Here is a 9,077-nt window from a genome sequence, read left to right on the forward strand (position 1 = left end):
TTGCTGACTTTATTTTTACATATGTTTCAGGTAGTATTGCTTGATGTTGCTTGCTAGGAAGCTTGTGTCACATAGGACCTGGACGAGGCCTTAGTGACTTAAAAACAGTTATAAACAATATGTAGCATGTTTTTTTTTGGTTTAAAGACAATGTACATTACATAATATTTCAATAAAACGAAACATTTGGTTACCATGATTATGGAACAACAATTCTGTTGCAACACTCCCCGACGTTTACGCCACGGTTTGTTGTTTTAATGTGGTCGGGGTGTGACAGAAGAGTTGGTATCAGAGCCAATGGTTATAGGGAATTAGGTTATTAGCAATGCTTTGACCTAGACTATAACTTTTTAGGACCCTAACACAAGTTTACTTGTGTTTAGATTTTAAAACAATACCGTCACCTATCCTTAGGTGATAACCACAACGAGAACACAATAATGAATCCGCTTCGAAAATTAATCATCTATCCTTGGATGATTGATTACTAGGTTTTGAACCCTCTGTTATATGGTTTTCAACCCTTTGTTATAAGGTTTTGAACCCTCTTAGTTTTCAAAATCTCGTCAAAGTTTGGGTCTAAATAATGTGAACACGTGCAAACTGGAAGAGTGAATGCCTGTACCCTGAGTTTTCTGTCCAAGGCTAGAGTGTTCGTACAAATCCGCATTATCGGACCAGTCACTCTTACCTGGGAACTCTTGGGGTGAGTGTTCACTTATAGGCGAGCATGTCTTCGCGATACATTATACTGACCCATTTACTTTGATTAGTCACTACGTGTCGTTTGTTTGTTCGAGGTAACAAATGAATGATCGCCTTCCTTGTGTTTTGTCGATGTTTTCAATACCTCTTTTTGTTCCTCCAATTGTCGACCTCACTCGTTTCTCATGTTTCCTTGTTAGACAATGCCTCCTCGACGCGATGCTTGAACCGATGCTCAAACTTTTACTGCTGAGGAAGTTGTAGCCCTTGTCTCTCAGCAAATGGCTGCTGTGCTTCCAGGCATTGTGACCCAAATCCACGAATTATACAACAACAATAATAACAACAATAATGCTCAGTGTAATTTCAAGAATTTCAATTCTGCGAAGCCGCTTAAGTTTTCTGGGTCATAAGGAGCAACCGCGCTCCTGCAGTGGTTTGAGAGTATCGAGAGCACATTCAGACATGTGCAGTGTCTGAATGCGCGCAAAGTTGAGTTTGCATCTAGTGTGTTCGAGAAGCGAGCTCTTACATGGTGGAACGGAGTGATGCGTGATAGGGGTGCCGAAATGGCACTAGCACAAACTTGGGAAGAGCTCCGAGCTCTCATGATGAGAGAGTTCTGTCCCCGTCACGAGATTTGAATTTTGGAACGAGAATTTGACGATTTGAAACAAGTCGGGGGAGAACACCGTTCTTATACGGATCGATTTGAGGAGCTCAGTTTGTTGTGTCCCACGATGGTTACCCCGTTGGATAAGGCAATCGAGAGGTATATCAATGGTTTACCCGATTCCATTCAGGACATTATGACCGGTGTTAATCCTACTACCCTTCGTCAAGTAATCGAGTTGTCTGCTACCCTGACTGAGTCTCAAGTCAGGAAGGGTAAACTCACCCGCAAGGGTGATAAAAAGAAGTCAACTGATTTTGATAAGGAAAAGGGTAAGGGTAAGAAGCAGGGTGAGTCTTCGAAAAAGTCAAGGAAGCGCAAGGCTTCCCAAAACTTTGTTGTCACCAATCAAACTGCTCAGAACCCACCGACTCAACCTCCTGCGAAGAAAGCATATGCTGGTACCGCACCTCACTGCACTCGATGTAATGGTCACCATGTTGCCCAACAGGCCTGTAAACAGTGTGCTACGTGTGGTAGACTTGGGCATTTGGCCAACATTTGTTGCTTTGGACAAAATCAGGCTGCCCAGGTTCCAGCACAAGCTCAAGGGAATGCTGCGAGATTCCCACCCGGTTCGTGTTTCAATTGCGAAGAAATGGGTCATTTCCGCAACAATTGCCCGAGATTGGTAAACGCGAATGCGAATGCGAATGCGAATGCGAATGTCAATCCAAATGTCAACGCGAATGCAAATGTAAATCCCGCTCGTGGACGAGTGTTTAACATCAATGAGGCGATCGATGATGCAGCAATGAACAATTAGTATTTTGTAATTACTCTGGTTGTTATCTTTTAATATTTAAAGACAATGCGGTTATTATATAAATAAAAATTTGTGGTTTTTATTTTTTTTAAACTACTGCAATTGTATGAATGTTTAATGCAACCTTATGATGTCAACACAAAGACAAACTACTCGTGTGGTTTTTTCATTTCCATGATCACTTGTGATCTTCCTAAGAACCTTAAACGCTCGTTTCAATGTTATTTACGAAAAGGATATGTTGCCTTTCTGGCACATGTCACCGAGGAGAAAGGCAAGAGCAAGAGTATTCAGGATATTCCGATTGTTCGGGATTATCCAGAGGTATTTCCTGATGAACTGCCTGGTTTGCCTCCAATTCGTCAAGACGAGTTTCATATTGACCTCGTACCCAATGCTAACCCGATTGCAAAGGCACCTTATCGACTTGCACCGTCTGAGATGCAAGAATTATCGAAACAGCTTCAAGAGTTATCTGATAAAGGATTCATCCGTCCGAGTTATTCACCCTGGGGAGCTCCTGTCCTCTTCGTGAAAAAGAAAGATGGATCTTTTCGAATGTGTATCGATTATCGTGAGCTTAACAAGCTTACCATCAAGAATCGATATCCCCTACCTCGAATTGATGATCTCTTTGATCAGCTGCAAGGTGCTACCTGTTTTTCCAAGATCGATCTGCGTTCTGGGTATCATCAGCTTCGTGTATTCGAAGAAGATATTCCCAAAACTGCTTTCCGCACGAGATATGGACACTATGAGTTTACTGTCATGCCTTTTGGTCTGACAAATGATCCAGCTATTTTCATGGACTTAATGAATAGGGTCTGTAAACCTTATTTAGACAAGTTCATCATTGTGTTCATCGACGATATTCTCATTTATTCAAAGTCTCGAGTCGAACACGAACAACACCTTCGTTTGACTCTCGAACTCCTAAAGAAGGAACAACTTTTTGCTAAATTCTCCAGGTGTGAATTCTGGCTTAAGGAAGTTCAGTTCTTGGGACATATAGTCAACAAGCAGGGTATTCATGTGGATCCATCCAAAATTGCAGCAATTAAGGATTAGAATACACCTACGACACCCACAGAAGTTCGTTCTTTTCTCGGACTTGCTGGGTATTATCGTCATTTCATTGCGAACTTCTCTAAGATTGCGGTTCCACTCACTGCTTTGACTCAAAAGAATAAGCCTTTTGAGTAGGGACCCAAGCAAGAAGAAGCGTTCCAAACGCTGAAATAGAAGCTCTGTAATGCTCCTGTTCTATCTTTGCCCGAGGGAAGCGATGATTTCGTTGTCTACTGCGATGCGTCCAACTTAGGCCTTGGTTGTGTTCCTATGCAACGAGGTAAAGTTATAGCATATGCGTCTAGACAATTGAAAGTTCACGAGAAGAACTACACAACTCATGATCTTGAGTTAGGTGCTGTAGTTTCTGCTCTTAAAATCTGGAGACACTATCTTTATGGCACGAAGTGTGTGGTTTTCACAGACCACAAAAGTCTCCAGCATATTCTTAATCAGAAGGAGTTAAACATGAGGCAACGACGTTGGGTTGAACTCCTAAACGATTATGATTACGAGATTCGCTACCATCTTGGTAAGGCGAATGTTGTAGCCGATGCGCTTAGTCGAAAGGAGCGAGTCAAGCTTCATTCTGTTCAAACTCTATCTGATCTTCAAACTCGTGTTCTTCAAGCTCAGCAATTTTGTGTTTCACAAAATTTGATTGGTATGGAATTACCACATCAGCTTGAGCTTAAACTCGAAGCGAAGAACGATGGTTTGCTCTATTTCAAGGACCGTTTGTAGATTCCGAAACAAGATGATCTTCGCACCTTAGTGATGGACGAATCTCACAAGTCTCGATATTCCATCCATCCTGGTGCTGATAAAATGTACAAGGATCTTCGTACTAAGTTCTGGTGGCCTAATATGAAGAAAGATGTTGCCTTGTATGTATCGAAATGCCTAACTTTCAAAGTTAAGGCTGAACATCAACGACCTTCTGGTTTGCTTGTACAACCAGAGATACCGGTTTGGAAGTGGGAGAACATTGCTATGGATCTCATCACTAAGTTACCGCGTACATCTAAAGGTCACGATGCTATTTGGGTTGTCATCGATCGATTAACGAAGTCAGCTCATTTTATTGCGATTCGCGAGGATCTATCTGCTGATAAACTTGCAAAGATTTATGTCGATGAGATTGTATCACGACATGGTGTTCCTTTGGATATCATTTCCGATCGTCATGCTCGATTTTCATCTCATTTTTGGAAGACCATGCAATCTGCTATGGGAACCCAACTAAATCTAAGCACTGCTTATCATCCCCAAACAGATGGACAATCCGAGAGGACGATTCAAACTTTGGAGGATATGCTTAGAGCGTGCGTGATAGACTTTGGTGGTAATTGGGACTCTCATCTACCAATGATCGAGTTCTCTTACAACAATAGTTATCATGCTAACATCAATATGGCACCATTCGAAGCTCTTTACGGTCGAAAATGTCGTTCACCTGTCTGTTGTAATGAGGTCGGTGAGGCTCAGCTTACTGGACCTGAACTCATTCTGGAAACGACAGACAAAATCAAGAAAATTCGCGATAATCTTGTGACAACGAGAAGCCGTCAAAAGAGTTATGCGGATTTACGACGCAAGCCCTTAGAATTTCAAGTTGGAGACCATGTCCTACTCAAGGTGTCACCTTGGAAGGGAGTGGTGAGATTTGGAAGGAAAGGAAAACTTGCACCACGATATGTTGGACCATTTAAGATTGTTGAAAGAGTTGGAAAGGTTGCCTATCGACTAGAGCTACCTCCAGAGCTTGGAAATATTCATCCGACTTTTCACGTGTCCAATTTGCGAAAGTGTTTGGCTGACGCTGATCTTCACATTCCTCTCGACGAGATCCAGATCGATGAAACGATGCACTTTGTCGAGAAACCTGTGGAAATGGTGGACAATACATTCAAACAGTTGAAGAACAAACGGATTAAATTAGTCAAAGTTCGTTGGGAGTCCAAACGTGGCCCAGAGTTTACTTGGGAACGTGAGGACCAAATGAAGGAGAAATATCCGCAATTGTTCTCACAAGTTTCCTCTAGTTAAAATTTCGGGACGAAATTTCCTAAAGTAGGGGAGATTGTGACAACTGTGCCCTTTAATCGATGAACAATGCAAAACAATGTTAATTATCAATAAATCAATATGTTTTGGTGTTATTATGTGTGTTTTATGTGTTGGTGGTTTTCAATTCGATTCGATTCGATTTCAAGCTTTAAGTCACTTTCTGGAAGGTTACACGCAAACTGGTGCGTAAACGTAATCAGTTAAATACGACAAACACTCCAGGATAGTGAAATAGGCTTAACATACCTTAAATAACTTTCCCATAACTTAGAAATAAGTTTTGGATGGTTTGGTGTGTCGAAAACAAGTTTGTTCGATCGCAGGGACTATTTGTGTCAAACTGTGAAACTATACCGATTTGTATAGTAACGAACATTCCGGAACTTTATCATAAGTTAAACATACCATAAATATCCTTTACATAGCTTAGAAATAGGCTTTGAGGGATTTGGTATGCTAAAATAAACTTATTGGTCATTCAGGGACTAAAAGCGTCAAAAAGTGCACAAGTTTGCATTGTCGCGCATATCTTACGTTCTGATTATATCCGGACATCCAAAAATTTATGTAATCATTAAAATATTTTATTTTAGTGATTTGCATGATAAAATCCCAATCGTCGCTTAATTTGGATCGTTATTGCGTTCGTTACGACTTCCGTCGAAATTAACCGAACAACGCAACCGTACCACCAAACGAACCGACATCCGAGATGTTTTTGAGCATGTTTTGAGTTCCCAATACTTTAACATCATTTTAGAGCCTTGAAATGAGGTTAACGGGGCTTAAACGTGTCAAAAATGGGCCGAAATGCATGTTTTGCAAGTTCAGGGACTAAAACTGACAACCTGCCAAAGATGGTCAGGCGGGGCGCGTAAGACTAAGTGAAGTCTTACGCGGGGCGCGAGGGCATGCCAGACAGAAACATTGAATTTGGTCATTTAGCTCGTTTTTGCTGATTTTCATCTCTAGTTTTCAATGCTATGGGCTGGTTTGTGTGTTCTCCAAGTCCCCCAATCAATTCTTAACACTTGTGTGGCTTGGATCATGCCATCTTCTCCAAGGAATGATCCTAACGGTTTGCGAAAAACTATATATAGCCCATCCATTTCATTTTTTCATTGCTCATTTCTCTCCTCTCTTCTCTACAAACTGCTTTGGGAGCATTCTCAACTGATTGGGAACTTGGTTTTCTTGTAGAAAAGATAGCAAGGACCCTTAGTGAGCATTCTTTCATTCTTTTTATTGTTTTCCTAGTTTGAAAGTCAAATATAGTTTGACTTTCAGCTTTGACCACGAGTTGGTCAACAAGAAGTTCGTTTGAACTTCACAACATGAGCGTAATCACGTTAGTTATAGTCCTTAGTGACTATACCCGCTGATTACCACGTTAACTAGGTGTAGTGACGAGTCAAAGTTTCGGTCAAAATGCGTTTTAGCACGCATTTTGCAACAGAACTACTAGTAGGTATCAAAACACTTTGTTTTGATACTGAATCAGTAGGTTAAACATGTTTTGACATGTTTAACTCGTCACTAATAGTTAGTGCTTGTTTAGAGTCGTAAGTCGAGCGGTCTAAACCACTGCTTAGACTTTCGAACTCGACCCGTTTGGTCGATCTTTAGGATCCGACCAAGCTTGGTTAGTGACCATAGTTGCATAGGGAATAACCTTCCGAGGTTATACCTTATGGTCACCGAGTTTAAGTAGTTGTATGATAGGTGGTTTATATGCCTTAGGTAATTTACCAAAATGCCCTTTTCATGCGTAATTGGATTTTAAGCCTATGTAACCTAAACTTTTGTCACATAACTGATTATGCAACTTATTTAAACATGTTTAGGCATATACTACATGTCATAGGACTAGTTAGACGTCTCGAACGTGCGTTTGCGCGCACGACGCGTTAAAGTAGCGTAAGCTACCTTAATGGGTCGCAATGGGTCGAAAGCACTTAGGTTAGGTTTCAACCTAGGATGTAGGCTTGTTAAACCATATCACATGAGTTCCAACACTCGTTTGGTTTACAAGACCTCATCCTGTCCGATCTCCCGATTTAGGCGTCTATTGTTTGAGTAAGTGATTCGATTATTAGGTGCTGCTTGAGTTTCCTTGGTTTGATTGAGCTTGTTGAGTTCTTTAGATTGAGGATACTTTGCACTTCAATGTGAGTACATAGTTCCCCTATTTTATTGTTTTCAATTGTTTTGGGGTGATTCATATGTACAAAACGATTTCAAGGTTTAAACGATGATTTCAAAAACGATTAAGATGGTTTATACTAAACTAATAACGATTTCAATAAGGTGAACAAGACTTGTTGGTTGTAATTACATAACGGATGACATTCATTAGCATTGATCAAGCCGACCAGTATTAGGTTATGGTACCATAGGATCTGACAAATCCCGTTATCAGATTACACCCATAGTTATGTGTGGGGGTTATGTAGGTAACGACCGAATCTGATGATTGTTAATTTACCCTTTGGTGGTTTGTTAATACGAGAAACGAGGTAGACGAGTCACAAAGGTTTGAATGTTATTAACGAGACGACCAAAAGTAGTTTCACTATTAAAACGAATACGATTTTGAGACGAGTTAAACGATTTGAGACGACTTCAACGAGATAAACGATTTGGATAAACGATTGATTTTGGGTAGTGATTAGATAATGGGACGGGTGTAGTATAATAGAATCATGGTAGATACGCCGCTGGTACATCTTATATATAAGTGCTTCTATCATATTACATTGCGTGTCATTATTTAGTTCACTGGGGAAAACGATTTTTAGGCGAAGTCACACAAAAAGGTTTTTGAAACGATATAAACCATACGAGTTTTATTAACAAGTTTTTACGAGATGTTTACGAGTTGTTTTACTAAAACAAATGTTTTTGGGTTAAGAATCATGGCTACGAGATTTTATTAACTACAACTAATTCGATTTGAGTTGGTTAATTATGTTGCAATACACTTTTCAAAACAAGGTTTGTACTTTTGACTCTTGTAGTCTAGTAAGGTACTGCAACACATAAACGAGCCATGAATCTGACACCCTCATAAAACCTATGTACTCGCCAGCATTTCTTTGCTGACTTTATTTTTACATATGTTTCAGGTAGTATTGCTTGATGTTGCTTGTTAGGAAGCTTGTGTCACATAGGACCTGGACGAGGCCTTAGTGACTTAAAAACAGTTATAAACAATATGTAGCATGTTTGTTTTGGTTTAAAGACAATGTACATTACATAATATTTCAATAAAACGAAACATTTGGTTACCATGGTTATGGAACAATAATTCTGTTGCAACACTCCCCGACGTTTCCGCCACGGTTTGTTGTTTTAACGTGGCCGGGCTGTGACATTTACTACCCCTAATACATATGACTATATGTCCCATTCAATAACATCATCCCCTTTAAGTCCCTTACTTGAAAATGATTTAGGTGAATTTATCATTTATCCTTTCGTTACAGTTGTCATGTCAAATCCAGAGACATAGAGTGATCACTCTCTGTTGATTTAACTTTAGCAGGCCTTAGACATCTTACTCTCAACGAATAAGAGGAACAAATCCCATCTTGACTACATACGTCTCTCACAATCACCTTGTACCACATCTGAGCTTAGCTTTATGTACTGCCTTATTACAGACAGCGAGGAACTAGGTCAAGGTATAATACTCGGTGAATATCAAGACCCAATATGTATCTCAGGTCAGAGGATACTATGATATTCTCCTTTACTCAAATTTACTTATCATCAATCACAAATGATTCCATG

This window comes from Helianthus annuus, chromosome 8 (assembly GCF_002127325.2).
Source record: "Helianthus annuus cultivar XRQ/B chromosome 8, HanXRQr2.0-SUNRISE, whole genome shotgun sequence".
Lineage (NCBI taxonomy): Eukaryota > Viridiplantae > Streptophyta > Magnoliopsida > Asterales > Asteraceae > Helianthus > Helianthus annuus.